This window comes from Desmodus rotundus, chromosome 1 (assembly GCF_022682495.2).
Source record: "Desmodus rotundus isolate HL8 chromosome 1, HLdesRot8A.1, whole genome shotgun sequence".
Lineage (NCBI taxonomy): Eukaryota > Metazoa > Chordata > Mammalia > Chiroptera > Phyllostomidae > Desmodus > Desmodus rotundus.
The window spans coordinates 129,058,918-129,078,982 of record NC_071387.1 but is presented as its reverse complement, the minus strand read 5'-3'; the positions used below and the strand labels follow the sequence as shown (position 1 = coordinate 129,078,982).

The following is a 20,065-nucleotide window of genomic DNA, read 5'->3' as shown; positions in this document are numbered from 1 at the left end:
AACAAAAAATAAAAATAAAATGAGAGAAATTAAAAGCGAAAAGAAACTAGGAAACAAATGAGATAAATAGATCAAGGTATTAACAAATTATTTCTGGTTGTAGAATTTGTGATGACATCAATTGTTTTTATACTTTTTTACAGGGAATAGAGATGGGGGTTATATGAATTGACAGAGCACAGAGGATTTTTAGGGCAGTAAAAATACTCCGTATGACACTGTAGTGGTGGTTACATGTCATTACACATTATCCAAACCTATGGAATGTACAGCATCAAGAGTGAACCCTAATGTAAACTACAGACCTTGAGGTGATTGTCATGTGTCCATGCAGGTTCAGCAATTCTAACAAATGTGAAAATGTGGTGGAGGATGTTGATAATGTGAAGGCTGTGCATGTGTTAGGGAAGGGAGTATAGGGAAATCTCTGTACCTTCCCCTCAAGTTTTGCTGTGAACCTAAAGTTACTCTAAAAAATTAAGTCTTTAGAAAATGTATTTTCTATATTCTTTTTTGTATGTGGCCTCTGGAGACAGATGGTTGGGATTCGGGTCCACATCCCAGTTCCATTTCTTTCTGTGTGACTGTGAGCAAGTCCCAGTCACACAGAAATAATCTCCATAAAAACATTTTTTCTCATCCTTAAATTAAAAAACATAGAATAGTGGGGTAAAATAATTTCAAAAATTTTAACATCTATGTAATATACCTATGTAATATAAAGATCTCAGCATAGTGTCTGAGACACATAAGCACTCAAAGAAAATTATTGTTGAAGTTATTATTAAATGTATAGCTATTACTATCAATTTACAAATAGTTTTTCCTTTTTTTGTAGAGAGCAGTAGTTTATTTGTCCCATTTGTAAGTTAGATACCTAAGGATACCTAATGTTCCTGTTGACATTGTATGGAACTATGGGTGTGTAACTGACCCAGGTTTTTAGTTACCTATATAAGGGAGGTATTATTGATGAGGTCTTCTAGATAGAGTGATCAGTGTTTTGTTGAAATCCATCTATACACTAACCTTTGTATGGCTTTAATTTTAACATTTGATCTGAGTCATGAGTCACTCAGTAGGACATCTCAAATAGTTGGCTTCATGTCCTTGTTCTCTGAAGGCCCTCAAATTGACATTGGAAGAATCAGTTTCTTTTCATTAAGGACTTTGGTTACATATAAGTAGAAGAAGTCATGGTAGAAGACGGTTTGTGCTACTCTGGACACCACTGCAATTTGGTCGTAGAAATTCTCAGTCTGGTAGCACCTGATCTGGTGAGGCAGGTAGAGTGTCCTGTACAGCCCAAGAAAGAACAGGAAGTGAGTAGTAATGGTCTAAGCCTCTCCAGTCTTGCTGGTTATGAAGACCTGGGGCAAGATGGCCACCAAGTCCAGGTAGACAGAGAAAGTCAAGAGGATCTCCAGGGGAGTTAAACTGTAATTACCAAGGAAGGAGAAGCCAATGAATGGGACCAGAAGAAACTCCAGGCGGAATGTATCATTCTCACTGTCCAACGTTTTCCAAAATCTCCTATAGATCATGTACGCTGACATAGGCAGAGAGGAGAAAAACCACCTTCATGACTGTGTTGTAGATGGAGATGACATTGACAAACAAGTCCAAGCACTTGATGGTGAAGATGGCTACAGAAAGGGTCTGGTTTTTCCCAGTGTTGTCTTTTTAGAACTTGGTCTTCCAGGTCTTCCCCAGGAGCGTGGCCTGGAGGTGGCTCAGTCTGTCAAGGATACAGAACACAATCCTGGTCCAGCCAGCAGGCCCAATGCCCATGCACAGCCAATTCTTGGAAAACTTTCTGGTGGGCAAGGAGGCTGCCACATCTTGGCATGGCCTGTGGGTCCCATGCGACCCTATCCATAACTCTGAGCTCTGCAGTCTGTGCTCTCAGCTGGTACAAATATTTCTTATTTGTTATAATTATAAAAGTGAAATAAGATTGATAATTAAATGTGGGGACTGAAATTCAAGGGAGAAAGCCCATTTGTCAATCCTTATTTACGGCCCAAATAAAGCCCTGTGAGGGCAAGACAGGTAGACAACTGCGCCGTGGCATCCCAATAACACGGAGAATATATTTCTGACTAAAATGGAGCTTTTCCTTCTAAGGAGTAAACAATGAAAGCAAATGAACACCAAGTTCACAAGTATGAACTTCAAAATATAGAGGAAATGGTGTCGATTGAGGATGCAAATTCCAGTGTCCCTAGGATAGTCCAACCTGAGCATAGCAGGCCTCAGCACAACTCTCGAGGCAGGCTGGGAGGAATGAGCTGTATTTGTTATCTACTGCTATGTAACAAATTGCCCCAAGACTTAGCAGACTAAAACAATGCACTTTTATTATCTCACAGTGTCTCTGGATCAGGAATTCGGTTATGCTTAGCCGGGTTCTCTAACAAGGCTCTGGTCATTTCAAGGCTTCACTCAAATGGATATTCTCCTAGCTCACTCTCATGGTTATTGGCAAGATTCATTTCATTGTGAGTTATTGGACTACAACATAGTCCCTCACAAGCTGTTACCCAGAGATTTCCCTTGGTTCCTTGCCAAATGAACATCTTCATTGAGCATCTCACAATGTGGCAGCTTGTTTCATCAAAGTGAGAAAGTGAGAGGTCAAGAGAGTAGCAACAAGAAAGAGAGTTTTAGCAAGATGAAAGTCAATATTGTTTTATAATGTAATCCTGGAAATGGTACCCATCACTTGAGCTATATTTTACACATCAGAGGCAAGTCACTAGATCCAGACTATACTCAAGGGGAGGATACTGTATGAGGGCATGGATATCAAAAGGTGTGTGTGTGTGTGTGTGTGTGTGTGTGTGTGTGTGTGTGGAGGGAGGTAGGTCACTGGGAACCATGTCCTAAGCAACCCATCCCAATAGTCCATTTAGTGGGCAACCACAGCAGCTACCTAAACTGATATGACAAAGGAATTATTTGTTAAATGCTACAGTGTGAATAAGCTACGTATTTATGTTAATGTAGATTTTTATCTCTCTGCTTTTGCGAAAATAAAATAAAAAGGTGACTTAGGATAAGTCTTTATAGACTGTTCACTTACCTAATAAACAAACTATTAGGGATAAAAGTGTGGAGGGCAAGTCTAGCCCTTATTAAAGCCTCAGAGAGGTAATAGATAAAGGTAGTTTTTTTAAAGATTAAGTTTTTGTTTTTTAAAGATTTTATTGGTATATTTATTTTTAGATAGAGGGGAAGGGAGGGGGAAAGAGAGGGAGAGAAACATCAATGTGTGGTTGCCTCTCATATGCCCCCTACTGGAGACCTAGCCCACTACCCAGGCATGTGCCCTGATTGGGAATTGACCAGCGACCCTTTGGTTCGCAGGCTGGTGCTCAATCCACGGAGCCACACCAGCCAGGGCTAGATAAAAGTAATTTTTATATGTGAGAAATCTTGACCAGATGGCATTCAGAAGTTCCTGGAAAGAATTAAGGATGTAGTAACCAAGATATTGACAAGTGTTCTCACAACTACACAGAAAATACTAGCTCCCAAAGACTGTAAGTTCAGTAGTGTTGAAAGCCTTTATTTATGTAGAATCAGTGGGCACTGAGGGAGCTGTCAGTCTTTCAGGCATTCCAAACAAACCCCCCACATTCTTCCTAAAGATAGAAACACGCTGTAGTCAGTCGTACACCTGGAGAGAACAGGTCTGAATTTGACCTTTAGCTTTGCCACTCACAGGCTGTGAGACCACTTAGAAAGTTATTTAGCCTCTATGAGTTTAGGTGAATCCCTCTGCAATGAATGCAAAGGGCACAGTGCCAGCTATGGTCCATCTGACATAATACATGGTAGATAAGCCTGACAATTAGTGCCGGGTTTTAGAGCATGGGTTTTGGTGTCAGGTAAGTTGAATTCCAGAGGTCAAATTCTAGTTTTCTACTTACTGTCAGTGAAACAGGCAAAAAAGTACAGTGTGTTTTACTTTTAATTTTCTTTCTTAAATGAATATAGTATCTATTTTAGAAGGTTATTTTGGAGATAAAATAAATATCATATAACTATATAATAGCTGTTTAGCCATTAGCCCAGTTCCTGACACATGTCAAGCCTTTTAAAAACTGTGGTCGGTCTTCAAAGACTGAGGGAAACCAAATTAACTTGATGTGGAATTTTCATGATGTTTCTTAATGAATTATAAAGGACATAGAATTCATAATTAATGATGAATTGGAGGTTAGCCAAACAGCAAAATAATGTTCTTGAGTATAAATGGGAAATGATTCCATAAGCTTAGAGAAGTTAGTAGCGAAGACATGAGAAAAAAAAGAACAGTCAAAAGCATGGTTCACTAAAGTTAAGGAGTTGAGTATTTAGCAACAACATAGCTAGTAAGTGAGCCTTTGAAGGTCAACACTACTTCTCAATACCTTCCATTCATGGATTGCCTTCCACACAAAGATGCTGAACAAAGATGCGGAAATGCTGATTAAATGGATCTTGTGTCACTTCAGGTTGACTAGAGATAATGCAGTTGCTCTGGGAAGACTATTAGACCGGCATCTCTTATACCATATTTTCTTTAAATATTTGTACATCTTTTTTTAATGGAAACTGAGAAGAAACTGATTTTTTTTAATTAACACAAACTGTATATAAAAACAGTCACTAACTTCACTAGCTACAGAAGGAGGGGATTGAAAAGATCCAAAATATTTATCACGTTTTCTGTAGTTTTCTAAATTTTCTTTTGCAATTTTCTAAATGAGACAATATATTGGGAGGCAAATTAAAAGGTTTAACATTTAGATAATTGAACTAAGCCACCCATTCCTGGTAAGCAAAACAACATGCATTATTGATTTTGAACTCAGCTGACAGCAAGCTCATGAGTGATTCACAAAAGTACTTAACACAGACAAGTTGACACCAGTGAGGAGTGAAACCAATTTACATTTTGCCAATTTATTCCAGTGATGTTTTAGTTCCCCTTTTAGTTCCGCATCCTAGGTGGATACCCAGCTTGCCTTCCCATTAATTTGACTCTGAATTCTACTCTAAAATCTGTGGGTTGTTGAAACAGGATGAAAAAAATATTCCAGGCTTGTGAGTCTTCTAGGGAGAGCAGTTCTGAAGACAATACTTCATAGGAAATTCCTGCCATTGGATTATCAAAAAGTGCTGCAGGGTAATTGGCAGGAAGGCATTGGAAAGGCAGCCACTTTTATGGGAACCACACTAATTAGGCTCGATCAGCTGCCCTTCCGTTGAGCACTGCGACTGAATGCGCTGACTTCGTGGCGTTCTCTCTTTTTCTCCCTGAAGCATTCCCCTAGCTGAGTAGGATGAGCTTCCCAAGGAGAGGGAAAATGTTGCTCCTTCCTCAGACCACGCACCCTTAGGTTGACAGTGTTTCTTCAGAACACTTTGAATTCCGGAGGTGGCGAGGGGGTGAGAACAAGAGGTTTGACATGACTATCTGTGATGAAAGATTGTTAACACAAAATATGCTAAGCTGGGAAGGAAATACATCAGTAATACATTTTCCTCTTATGCTCTTCCAAATATTGATTAAAAATCTGAATTTATTCCTTCAAGGCTTAAGTCTCTATAGTCTTTTCCTATGAATTAATTTGGCTCCCTAGTTTCAGTGACTAGTGTGTGCTTGGGGGAGATTCAGGTTCAAAGATTTTGCGCTGATCTGCTGCCAACAGTAGAATGTCTTCTTGAAAACGGGAAGGAACGTGGTAAGGAAATGACACTAGAAACGTGGTTCGCACTTCCCTGAACTATATTATTATCAGTCTCCTCTGAGCCAAGGTTGCTCCTGAGCAGTATATTACTGTTCAGGAAAATTAGATTTTTAAAAAAATGAAAAAAAAAAGGTATTACCATTAGTTGCACAAAAAAGGAAAGGGACACGGAAAGTCAACTCAATCATCCTATTTTATTCTATCGGATCATAATAGTGTTTACTTTCCACAGTCCTTTCAGACTCAGTTTTTAAAAATTCATATGTGAAAGAACCTCTCTGCCTTTTAAAAATATGAGTTAATATCACTTTGCTACACCTTGAATAGTTAGCCAGCCCTGGTACTCTCACCCTGTGACCTGTATTGGGGAAACAATTGACAGAGGGAGCACCAAGAACTCCGTAAGCATTTTGGGTTCTTGATTAACATGGTTATGAGCGGACTCCACAGTACTTGATCTTTCTTTGTGAACTAAGTTCAGATCTATTGAAAGTGATTGTTTTCATTCTTTTCACTTTTTGATGCTATCAAGGCTGGGGAAAGGTGCTGTGAATACAAAACATACAGGGTCTGTCTGTTTTCCAGCAAGCCTCTTAGAAGGATAAGAGAAGTTGGGTACCCAGAAACTCCATTCTAAGAGATAATCTCCTGTAAGACAGTGGTTTTGTGATTTCTCTTCCATCGTAGGCAACTAAGGTTCTTTGGCAATTAAGCAAAATTCTTTACTTGCTACCTTTCTGGGTGGAGCTGCTGGAGGATTTGATTTCTCATTTTCTCTGTAGAACACTTCTCTCCAGCTGTCCCCATCTAGCACACTGCTGCAAGTCTGTGGACTCCCTGCCACCCATCTCCCTCTCACACCACCATCACTACTTCATCGTCTCTTACTCCCCAGAGTCCTGCCTCCGCTCTGGGAGGGAATCTGAGGTTGAGAAAAGTTGCTCATTGATCATTCCTGTGTCAGATCCCCTCACACTAGTGGCCAAGCTTAGAGCTCTTTAGTTCTCTGGCTTTACAAGAAGATGAGTCATCCTTTCACCTGACCACATAGACCCCAAGCCCTCTCCTGAGGATGTAGCAAAGAAAGTTAGTTTAAAGACATCTGTTTGGACATGCCCTTTGTGACCCTAGGTCTCTTAACCAAATGGAGCCGGGCACTACTCAGCTCATCTTAAATAACTCATAATGACTCATTTCTTTTATCTAAACTCAACATTTAAATCCCTCAATGGGGGGAAGGGTTTCTGTTTTAGCATCACAAAATTATTATGGGAAAATCATGGCCCTAGACCCAAATAAATCTGTGGCAGATTGTACTTTCAAAAGATGGCCACAAAAAGAGACCCCATCCCCCAACTCTTTTAAATCTTACCATTTTCTATGAAGAGGGAGATTCTAGCGAACTTCTCCCTCCAACTCATCAGGCAGTGACTTATTTGTAACCAATAAAATGGATGGAAGTAACAATGAATGATTTCTGAGGCTAGGTCATAAAAGACAATAGTGATGCTTTATTTGCTGGAATGCTAATTCTTGACACCTTCTTGCACCATGTAAGCTATGTGACAATGCTGAGGCTTCCATGCTGTTGGAAAGCCCAATAGCCTGTGCATAAAGACCCCTCACAGAGACCATGAGCCTACATGAGGAGAGGGAGGTGCCCAGCCAGCCTGCAGCTCTTTCAGTTCTAGTCAAAGTTTGTCCACAACCACAAAAACACCCACCATGCCAGAAATGCCTATCTGAGCCCTTCCAGAATTTCTGATCCACGGAGACTATGATAAATAAGAAAATGATTATTGTCATTTTAAGACACTAAATTATGGACTGGTGTATTATATGGCAAGAGCTAACTGGAACAACCCCTACATTAGTCAGTGCAGGATGCCATAACAAAATAGCACAAACTGGAAAGCTTAAACAACAGAAATTTATTTTCTCAGTTAGAGGCTAAAATTCTAAGATTACATTTCTGGCCAATTTTGTTCCAGGTGAGGGCTTTATTTCTAACTTGCAAATGGCCCCTCTCTTGCTATGTGCCTTTCCTCAGTGTGAGTATATGTGTGAAGAGAAAGAAAGAGAGAGAGAGAGAAGCCAGTCTAGCTCCTAGCATCTCTTCTTATAAGAATAAAAATCCATGTGTGATTAGAGCCTCATCCTTATAACTTCATTTAACCTTAATTACTTCTTTAGAGAGCTCATCTCTAAATATAGCCATATTGAAGGTTAAGGCTTCCACGTACAAATTTTGGGAGGACACAAACATTCAGTCCATAATAATGTCTGAGTTCAAGTAACAGTTCTACTGCTGTAAAATATGCTCAATCTGAGCTATTAATTTAATTTCTCTGCATCTCAAATTTCTTTTGTGTAAACACAGAAATAATAATCCTATCTCATCAGATTCTTTTGAGGGCTAAGTGAGAACAAGTATGTGACTATTTTATGTATCTCCAGAGAAGGGGAATGACAGGCCCTAGGCCTTTTCCATCAGCCATCCCCACTGCCTCCCTGTGTCTGACTTACAGAGGGTCCCCGGGACATCATACTATGACCAAATCAAGCTCTTAACTTCTATTGTGCTAGCCAAGGTTAAAGCATTTTTGAAAAAATCAATTTATTCAAAAATATACAGTACAGTAAGTAATAACAGTAAGAAGCTCAGAAAGGAAAAATGAATGAACTATGAGTCTGCCCTCAAGGAACTTACCCTATGGTGGGGAAGACAGGCCCATGAGCAAATACAAGGTGGGGCAAAAGTAGGTTTACAGTTGTAAGTATACAGAAGAGAGTTTATTCTTATGTCATTATTTATTAATTGTTACATTATTTTTATACAAACAACTGCAAGCCCACTCTTGCCTTACCCTGTATTTACATTTCAATTTGACAAGTGCTTAATAAAAAGTGATATCTATCATAGAACTCAGGGACTCATGTCACCACTATCTTATCTAATCTTCACCAGAGTCAAGAAAACTAAAGCTCAGAGAGATTGTGATCTCCTTGCCCCAAATCCCACAGCTTACAAGTAGCCAAAAGAGGAATGGATTCCACGTGGATGCTGTCACAGTCTCAGTGTTTTTATATTACATGCTGAAAGAAAAAACTGCTAACCAAGAATACTTTACCCAACAAAGCTATCCTTCAAGAATGGAGGAGAGAGAAAGATTTTCCCAAAACAAACAAGAGCTGAGGGAGTTCATCACAGCTAGACCTGTCTTACAAGAAATTCTAAAAGGAGTAATTCAAGTTAAAATAAAAGAACACTAATTAGTAACATGAAAACATATTGAAATATAAAATACACTGGCAGGTAAGTATATAGTCACATTCAGAATACTCTTTATTGATTATAGTGGTTTCTTAATCACTTAACTCTAACATAGGTTAAAGGACAAAAGTATTAAAAGTAATTGTAGCTACAACAATTGCTTAATGGATACACAATATAAAAAGAAATAAATTGTGACATCAAAAAATGCTTGGGGGCGTAGAGTTTTTGCATGTGATTGAAGTTATTATCAGCTTAAAACAGACTATTATAACTAGAAGACGCTTTATGTAAACCTCATGGTAAACAAAAAGAAGAAATCTCTCTCTCTCTCTCTCTCTCTCTCTCTCTCTATCTCTCTATCTCTATCTCTCTCGATCTATCCAGAAAGTATCCAGCCATGTGATGTGAAAAATAGAGGTATTTATTGAAGAAGATATAAGATATAACAAACGTTGTACATAGGACAATGATTCCTCAGTCCCCTTCCAAGTAGGCAACTTGGGATCTCACACTGTTCTCCCAATCTCCATCAGCTGCCCTGTCATTATTTTCCTGAATCTCATTGACAGCCTGAAATCTCTTCCCTTTCAAAGGTGATTTTAGTTCTGGGAAAAGCCAGACTTATCAGGGTACCAACTCTGTGATGTAGTGGGGGTTGAGTCACCTGGGTGATATGATGTTTCACAAAGAAAACTCTGAACAAAACATGATGCATGAGAGGACAAGACCCCAAGGTCTGTCCAAAAAAGTCCAGCCATTGTTAATATAACAACATCGATGTAACCTGGCAGCCAAGGAGAGTGGACTGGGATGCACATGCATGAACAATGACGACTTCACTGTACTAGTCAGTGGGGGCCATAGATGCCATTGAGTGAGCATGTTCCTGTGTGGCCACCACATTCAAAATGACTCAGTGAGTAGAGCAGCTAATCTGCATTAAATTTTGTGTTAAGCTTGAACATTCCTCAATGGGAACTATTCGGATGATTCAAAAGGCCACAACCATGCACAACTGGTGATTGGCAGCTTCATCACAACAACATTCCTGCTCATCCATCACATTTCCTGCAGAGTTTTTGGCAAAATATCAAATCATCCAGGTGACTCAACCCCCCTACATCTCAGATTTGGCACCCTGTGATTTCTGGCTTTTCCCAAAACTACTATTACCTTTGAAAAGGAAGAGATTTCAGACTGATAATGAGATTCAGGAAAATACGATGGGGCAGCAAATGGGGATTGGGAGAACTGTGTGAGGTCCCAAGGTACCTACTTTGAAGGGGACTGAGGTGTCATTGTCCTATGTGCAATTTTTCTTCAATAAATGTCTCTATTTTTCATAGTCCATGGCTGGATACTTTATGGACAGATCTTGATCTATCACAGAAACTGGAAATAAAATACCTAGTATTATATTTAACTAATGAGGTAAAAGACCTGTACCCCTAACACTATAAGACATTGATGAAAGAAATTGAAGGAGATACTAATAAATGGAAAGATATCCCATGATCCTGGATTGAAAGAAATAGTATTTTTTAAAATGCCCATGCTACTCAAAGTGATCGCTACAGATTCAATGCAATTTCTGTCAACATTCCATGGCATTTTTCATAGAAATAAAAATAAGAATCCTGAAATTCATTTATAACCACACACATACACACACACACACACACACACACATCCTGGTAGAAGGAAGGTAGCTGGTAATTAGTCTGGTTACACACTTATTAAATGAAAGTCAGGAGATATTTAACTTCTGGGTAGCTAAGTCCCCATCTGGCAAATGGGGAGATGCTATTTATACCCTCAATATTTCCCAGGAAGAGTAATAAATTTTAATAAGTTGCAAAAAGAACTTTTGGCCACATCATTCCAATAGCATATGCAAGCAAAATGATTTAGTGTTACTCAACAACCAAACCATAGATGGCTCACACCTCATGTGAACTGGAGTTATCAGTATTTAAACATTCTTTTTAGTACCCATGGTCAAATAAAGAAAAATAAAATTTTAAAAAGAATCAATAGTTAAGAGAATGAAAAGACAAGCCAAAGACTAGGTGAAAAGTATTTTCAAAAGACACCTGATAAAGGAATGCTACCCAAAATATACAAAGAACCCTTAAAGCTAAACAGTAAGAAAATGGCCAACCCCACTTAAAAATGGGCAATAGATCTGAACAGACCCCTCATCAATGACATGCAAATGGCAATAAGCATATGAAAAGATGCCAAACACCTTGTTATTAGGGACTTGGAAATTAAAACAATGGGATACCAGTTTAAATTTATTAAAATGGTTAGAATCCAAAACACTGACCACACCAGATGCTGAAGAAGAAGTAGAACAATAGAAACTCTCATTCGCGTTGGTGGGAATGCAAAATAGTACAGCTACTCTAGAAGACAGTTTGTAGCTCCTTGCATAATTTACATACCATATAATCCAACAATCACAAATGAGTTGGAAACTTACATCCACACCAAAACCAGTACTCACATATTTATAGCCACTGTACTCCAAATTGTCCAAACTTGGAAACAACTAAGAAGTCCTTCAATAGGTCAGTAGTTAAACAAACTGTTGGTACACCTAAACCATGGAATATTATTCAGCTCTAAAAAGAACTGAGCTATCAAGCCATGAAAAGAGGAGAAAACTTAAATATACACTGCTAAGCAAAAGAAGTCAATGTGAAAAAGTTTCTAACTGTATGCTTTCAACAACATGACACTCTGGAAGAGACAAAACTAGGGAAATAAAACAAAATCAGTGGTTGCCAGGAGCTGGGGGAGGGAAGGAGGAAGGGACAAAGAGGCAGAGCACAGGGAATTTTTAGGGCAGTGCAACTGCTGTGTATGATTCTATAATAGTGGATATACGTCATTATACATTTGTCAAGACCCATGGAATGCACACCACCAAGAGTGAACTCTAATGCAAACAATGGGCTTTGGATGATAATCTATTGTCAATGTAGGTTAATCAGCTGACATGTTATATTTCCACTGCAGTGAGTGATGTTTACAGTAGGGGTGGCTGTGCATGTGGGGCCCTGGGTAAGTGATGTACTTTCCGCTCGATTTTGCTGTGAACCTAACACCACGTTAATAAAGTCTATCTTTTAAATAAAAGAAGAAGGAGCAATCCCGACACCATTCCTAGTTACCTCGTTCGTTCCTATGGCTAACTTCTGGGAAGGAAGATGTATGCCTATCATTATCCGTCCCACACACAGACGAAAAAAAGAGAGCATCATTTTGTGAACACAAGGTGTTTTTATTTCCTTTTCCCAAAAAGGGCATTCTAAATTTGTGTTTTCAATCTTTTCAAAAGGCTCCCATCACCCTTTATTGAAGTTAGGTATTCAAAACACTCTCCCTAGGGCCCGATTTTCTAGCTGGTCATGGTGGAGTGAGGCAGAGAGAGTAAAGATAGACCCGTGAATTAGCGGGTTTGCCAGCAGATTGCCGGTGTGGTCCAGACCATTCACTTCAGAATGAGCCAAAAACCACATGGCCTTTGGCTGTGGTGGCACTGCTTTGAGCCTATTTCATGAAGGAGTAGTCTAGCTAGAACTCTTTGGCCACAAACACATTTGTTTTCTTGGGGTGGAGGTGGGAGAGAATGCCAGGAGAAAATGATCTTTTAAATATGGAAGATTATATATGTGAGCATATAACAATATACCTGTACGTATAGTTAATGTGTGGTTGGAAATATTTGTATGACCAGAGCTATCTTTATGGTTTCATTGTCTCTATGTCATTCCTAAATAAATAAATAAATAAATAAATAAATAAAGCATTTAAGAAAATTACATAGAAAGGGAAAAGGCTACTTACTGTAGAGATTCATGTTACATGTTGACATCTGTTTACTAGGAGTGCTTACATGTTGAATTGATTTCTACTCTAGGAAATAATCATAAATTCTTAGACTGCTTTCTCCTCTGGACAGCAAAATTGTATAGGGAGGTTTGAGGGCAGAACTGTGTTCAGTGCCAGGCTCACTGGCTTTTCTGTTCTGATACATACATGTTTGTCTACCCATGCATGTGGCATGGAGTACATAATTCTGGCTTTGGGCTTTCTGAGCTGTTCAGGCATCTCCATGTGATCTTTGAGTAGTTGTGGGAATTCTTAAAAATTTCAAAAGAAAAGGCTCCTGAGGCTACAATCTCCATTAGTTCTAAGAGAGAATAAAAAGCGGGTTGTCCTCAGATCTAAGCTCTGTCTCTCACGGTTTGGTAACCACACTTGAATGTGAATGGAATATCAAGTAGTGCTATGGGTACATTATTAAACACAGACTGGGCCTTTACCAGAAGCCTCCAGACTGAGCCTTTGCTCTATGCAGATTTTCTTTCTCAGGTCTGCCCGGAAGGCTTTCTGGGACAGGGACACTGATCCCCTGGTGCCAGACTGTGTTATGTTCAGTCTCTCCTCCCTACCCTTCTCCTGCCTTCCTTAATACTATGTGCTGAGTGAGATGAACTGACCATTTTGCTTCAAAATTCAGGAAACCCCAGGAATTGTATGATCAAGAGATGTCAAACTGGTTCAATTTCCCTCGCAAGCCAGTAACCTCCAATGTGTAAAGCAAATGGCTAGTCAACAGTCAGTCTCAAAAGCTGATACCACACAGCTTCTTCAGAGGCTGCTGTGAGCATTTTTATTCTGAAGTCCTGTTGCTGGTTTTCACAAAGCGTGAATGGGAAAATAATGAGGAAAAAATAGTCTAATAAAATAGTCTAGTGGGGTGGTCCGCATCAGATCCAGGGCAGGGAAACTCAGAAATGGCACACACTCGCCTCAGATGGCTTGTCTGTACGGGGGCAGGTCAGCATGTTCTCTTTCAAGGGCAAAGATAAGGGGCCCAGCTGTGGAGAACAGAAAGGCTTTCAAATTTAAAAAGATTTAAAGAAGGTCCAATAGGCTGTTGGAGAAACATATGAACCGTGTAAGGAGATAGGTCCAGAGCCTCCTTGCTCCATTTCCAGCTTTCTTTTATCAGAAGAAATCATTTCTTCCCCCAAACACTTCTGCACTAAAATCAAGTTTCATTCTCATTGGCCATGGGGATAGCAACATCTTTGATCTTCAACTTACTGAAGCCGCTGCCTACTGTTCTACTTCAAAGTATGTTTTATGACTTAAGGGCATTTTAATAAGGAGTTCTCCAAAATCCAATTGTGTAGCACATCAGGTGATAGAATACTAGAATTATAAGGAAAGTGCTATAAGAAAAAAACAGCTTTGAATGATAGAGAATAGCTTTCCAAACATTTATATTGGCTTTGTAAGGGTACAAACTCCTATATTTTGGTCCTTCTTCTTATTCTCACGTTAGCTGTTTAGAAACCAAGTTACACCCTCAAAAAAAAAGAAAGAAAGAGAAACAAAGAAAGAAAGAACGAGAAAGAACAAAAGAGAAAGAGAAAGGAAGGAAGGAAGGAAGGAAGGAAGGAAGGAAGGAAGGAAGGAAGGAAGGAAGGAAGGAAGGAAGAAAGAAAGAAAGAAAGAAAGAAAGAAAGAAAGAAAGAAAGAAAGAAAGAAGGAAGGAAAGAAAGAAGAAAGAAAGAAAGAAAGAAAGAAAGAAAGAAAGAAAGAAAGAAAGAAAGAAAGAAAGAAAGAAAGAAAGAAAGAAAGAGAGGAAGAAAGAAAGAAAGAAAGAGAGGAAGAAAGGAGACAGTTGGTTTGAAAGGCTTTCTTTGTAAAGAATGTGTGAAAATGTGGCTTATTAAAATTTCCTTTACGTTCATCTAACGTGTAAAATGCCCATGATGTTGTTTAGGTCAAGAAAGGGTCTCATCTCTGATGGTACATAATTTACAGACAAGTCATCAAACCTGTACATACGGAGTCATGAAAAAAAATATAGGTACTTTCTTTACCTGTGTCAAGGAGGAAGACACTTTATTAAGTATGAAAGAAGGAAGATAACTTACTGTATTCATCTTCACAATCGCTAAGAGAGAAGATAAGCTTCGATAAAGTCTTAAATTGAAGGAAAGAAAACATTTTCTAACTAGATAAGTTCATGTAGGCAAATAATTAAGGTCTAAGTTGTGAAGCATTTAAGCCAACTTAAGCAATTTGGCAATAGATATAAAATTCTAAAATACATAGAAGCAAAAATTTTAGGTTTTCAGAAGATTGAAGGTTTAATAATTGGCCTATTTGGTCAAATGTTCAAAACAAATTAAATGATGTCCAATGCCTTGTGGTGAAATCAGCTATCCACATGGTGAGCAAAAGCAAGAAATTTTAGCTACCAAAGTTCATCTTTTGCTTAGTTTCACGAAATATTATTTTTTATATTCACTTTTTCCATTTCTTCTTATGTACCCTGCCCTGAACAACTGACCTCCTTTGTCTGCTGAACTATTTGAAAGCAAGCTGAAGATATCATGATGTCTCAGCCCCAAATACTATCTCCTCAGAGCAATGGTATTCTCTCACAAAACCACAATAACACAGTCACACCTTAGTATCTAATATGGATAAATTATTTTGCGTATTAAACAGACCACATTTAAAATTCTCCAGTTCTCTAAAAAATATTCTTTTGCTTGTTTGTACCTTTATTCCAGGACCCAATCACAGATAACCTCACGGCATTTCACAGACACATCTTTTTGGTCTGTAATCTGTATCAGTTCACTCGCTATTTTTTTCTTAAATGCCACTGAAATTTTTGAAGAATACAGGCCAATTGCTTCTAGAATGTATCACAATATGGATTTGTTTATTTTCTCATGTTTAAGTTAAGATTACATATTTTTGACAAAAACACTACATAAGTGAGTTAATGTTCTTCCTATGGCTTTACATTCATTTCCCATAACGGCCATTTGTTCGATGTTGGTGAGGCTACATTTGGGCTGTTCATTAAGCTGAATCTCTCTCTTGTAAATGTGCCTTGTTTCTTTATACATAATCAATGAGTAATCAGAGGTATAGGACTTTGAGAGCATGCAAATTACCTTTCCTGCTGTGGCAGACAGACCTCTATACACCCCTCGCCCCCATACCCACAGAGCCCTTGTCCTAATCCCTGGGAGCTGTGAATAGGTTAGGTTTAGGGATGGATAAGGGGAGTGAAGGGAGCAGATAGAATTAAGTTTGCTAACCAGCTGGCCTGAATATCGGGAAATTACCCTGCTTTATCCAGGTGGGCCCAATGCAACCACAAGTGTCTTTAAAAGTAGAAAGTGGAAGTAAGAAGAACCAGAGGATGATGTGACTTAGGAAGGACGGTCAGAGAAATGCAACGCAAGTGAAGATAGAGAAAGAGAGCCTGAAGCTGAAGAGTGTCGGCATCTTCAGGGAACTGGGAAAGGTAAGGAAACATTTACCCTTAGGGCTTCCGGAAAGGAATGTAGATCTACTGATACCTTCATTTGTGCTCAGCAAGTCCCCTGTCTGACTTCTAACCAACAGAATTGTAAGTTAACAAATATGTGTTGTTTTAAGCCCCTAAGTTGTTGGTAATTTGTTGAGACAGCAATAGAAATCTAATACACCCCCTAAAATTACATGCAGTCATTTTAGCGTGCATTGATGATCCTTGCCTGAAAGTTCTTACCCTGAGAATTGTAAATGGCAGCATATACTAACTCTATCAGTCTTCCTTCATTAGCTGGTAATCTGAAATAAAAGAGCTTCCCCTTCTCTTTTTCTTTCTCTCTTGAGTATCACTATAGATTCATAGATAACTTTTTAAAAATTCAGTGTTTAAGCTCTGGTTGATGTGACTCTGTGGATTAAGTGCCAGCCTGTCAACCTAAGGATAGCAGATTGGATTCCCAGTCAGGGCACCTGCCTGGGTTGCAGGCCACACGCCCAGCAAGGGGCATGTGAGAGGCAACCACACATTGATGTTTCTCTTTCTTTCTCCCTTCCTTCCCCTCTGTCTAAAAATAAATAAAATTTTAAAAAAACAAAAACAAAAACACCTCAGTGTTATATAATCCATTATTCTCATTATTTTTTGATGTTCTAATTGTCCCAAATTTGACTAATGGTAGCTGCTTCAAGCTGACTCCTATGCCCATCTGGCAGAGCCTGCTTCTTTCTAGAGTACAATGTTTAGAGTTGACCTTATCCCTATTTTTTGTCCTAACCCTGTAATCCACCATTTGAATAAGGATCGCTGGCTTAATGGACAATCGTATTTAGAAACCTCAGTGCTAGGAGGACTAATTTTTATTCATACACTGGTACCTCAGTTTAGTTCCAGTTTTAGCAGGCAGTTGAGCATTTTTTTATAGTTTAAGAAACATTTGTTCTAACTTTTTCTGTGAACTGTCCATGTAATTTGCCCATTTTCCTTCTATTAGCTTGTTCTTTTTTTCTCATGTTGAGTTCTTTGTATAATAGGAAAAATAGCCATTTGTTAAATATATTGCAGTTGTTTTCTTCCAAACTTTAAGATTTTTTGACATCATTTTAAATTGCAAACCTTTTCTTTAATGTAGTAGGACTTATTCATCTCTTTAAAAGTTGCAACTGGATTTTGATTTATAGTCAGAAAAGCTTTGTCCACATCCAGGTTATATATAAATTCACTCATGTTTCATGCTAGTACTAATATGTCAGTTTTTACATTTAGATCTCTTATCTTTTGGGGGTATGGTAAGAGTCCAGAATTAATCATTTTTCACTTGTCCCAAGAACATTGGTTATAAATTCCATCTTTTTCCCCAGCCATTTGATATGTCTTATTTATCACTCACTAAATTTCTACATGTTTTGGGGTCTGTATTTGGACTTCCTATTCTGTTCTACTGGCTGATCTGTCTATTCATTCACCAATACCACACAATTTTAGTTTTGATAATATGATTTATATATTAGTTCTAGTTAACCCTTACTGCTTTTTTTTTTTTTGGAGTTTCCTATCATATATACATGTTTGCCTGTTTTTATATGAATGTTAGAATTGTCTAGTCTAGCTCCAAGAAAACTTTTTAGTATGTTTACTGGGACTACATTAAATTTATATAGTATTTAGGGACAATTGAAACATGTACGATGACTGTACATCCTATTCTGGATGAAGTGTGGTTTTTATTTGTTCAACTTAATTTTCTGACACATTTTTGTACATTTGTTAAGTTTATTAAGAATATTATCTGCTTGCTTTCCACTGTATTATTTTCTCACTGTAGATAGTTTTACTACTTTCCAATCCTTGTGCATCAATTTCAGTGGTTTTCAGTCTTCTAAACACGTTAGAAACATCTGGAGAACATAACATTCTTAGGCCCCAGCTACCAGTATATCCCAAACCGAACAAATCAGCATCTCTGGGTGTGAGGCCACAGCATCAGTGCTTGTAAAGGTCCTCATGTGATTTCAACATACAAGAGAAATTGAGAACCACTAACTGACTTGGGAGGAAGGAGGCTCCTTGCAGGGGTGTCCAACCCACAGCCCATGGGCTGAGCGGCCCACGATGGCTATGAATGCGGCCCAACACAAAATCACAAACTTACTTAGAACTTTTTTTGCTCATCAGTTTTCATTAGTGTTTGTGTACTTAATGTGTGGCCCAAGACAACTCTTCTTCCAGTGTGGCCCAAAGATGCCAAAAAGTTGGACAACCCCTGCGTGACTGGTTTGATATGAATGGAAAGAAGTGTTTTATTTAAAGTCCCTATTATTTTTTTATTAAATACTTCTGAATTTTATTGTTGTTCAAGTGCAGTTTTCTGCCTTCTCCCCCCACCCCAGCCATCCCCACTTACTTCCTCTGTTTCCATTCCCCCTGTTTTTGTCCATATGTCCTTTATAGTTGTTCCTGTAAACCCTTCCCCCTTTATTAGTGATGTGTCTTCATTCGGTTCGTATATATTTGTCATTGTTACATACTCACTGTGTATTCGGGTTCCTAGTGTTAGAGAGGTCTCGGCCACATTCACTGCTCTCGGTCTGAGTTGTACCTCGTTTGCTCCCAGGACTGTCGCCCCCACTCTGTTCTTGTTTTGTATTCTCATGGTGCAAACTTGCCACATGGTGCATTTTTAGCTTTTTGGAATCATGTATTTTTGATTGGTTTTTGCATTTACCATATAATAGGGTTTTGCTTGGTAAATCAATCTGAATATTTTTAAATAGTTGAGGTAAGCCCATTGTGTATTTATATCACAGACATGTTTGGTCTCAGCTTCACCATTATTTCAGGTTTATATTACGTGTGTTCATATAATGTTCATTGTATTTCTTTCCCTTTGTGCTCTATTTTATTTGTCCATTTTTTAGCATGCTTTTGTTTGTGAGGAAGATTTGTAATTATTTTTGCTAGTGGTTATGTTTATGTTAATCATGTATATAACTCCATTTATCCTCTTTTCCTTTACTTAGATACCTCTGTTTGTTTTGACAACTTCAAGTAATGTCCTCCATCCTCCGCACCCACCTATTGTGTGACAGCCAATGCGCTTATCTCATTCCTCTTTCTCTTTGTCCTCTATCTTTTTGTGAGTTGTTTTTACTAGCTCAGAGCACGCAACATTATACACTGTCCTTCCACATTCGTTTAACCTTGGCTCTGCAATTAAGTGTCTTTAATGTTCATGATTACACTTACCACTGAAGCTTGCCCTGTCATCCCTTGGTTAGATAAAGCTTGACCTCCTGCTGGTTCTCAGGAATTGTTCAGGAGGACGGCATTCTCGGATGTTTGCCTGTGAACGTTGTCTGTGGCTTTGCTCTTTGAACAACATTGTGGCTCAGTGTAAAATTGTTGGCTCACAGTTTCTCTTTGGAGCTCCTTTAAATTGTTGCTCACCAGCTGTTTTGCTTTATATGTTACTGTTAAGAAGTCTTATGCCAATTTGACTTTTTAAAAAAGTAATAGTAATTTTTTCTGGAGGGCCAGGGGATTTTTTTTATCCTTAATGTGTAATTGTTTTACTAGAATATCGCTTAGAACTGACTAGCCTAGTTAATTTTTTCTAGAAATATGGTAGTCTTTCAAAGTCATCCTTTTATTTCTAGTAAGTTTTCTTCTGTTATAAATTTAAATTTA

General features: G+C 38.4%; 1 pseudogene; it reads right to left on the bottom strand.

Moving 5' to 3' along the window:
* Nucleotides 1–1,127: 1,127 nt before the first annotated feature.
* Nucleotides 1,128–19,056, bottom strand: LOC112314727 (ER lumen protein-retaining receptor 3 pseudogene; annotated as a pseudogene).
* Nucleotides 19,057–20,065: the final 1,009 nt, after the last annotated feature.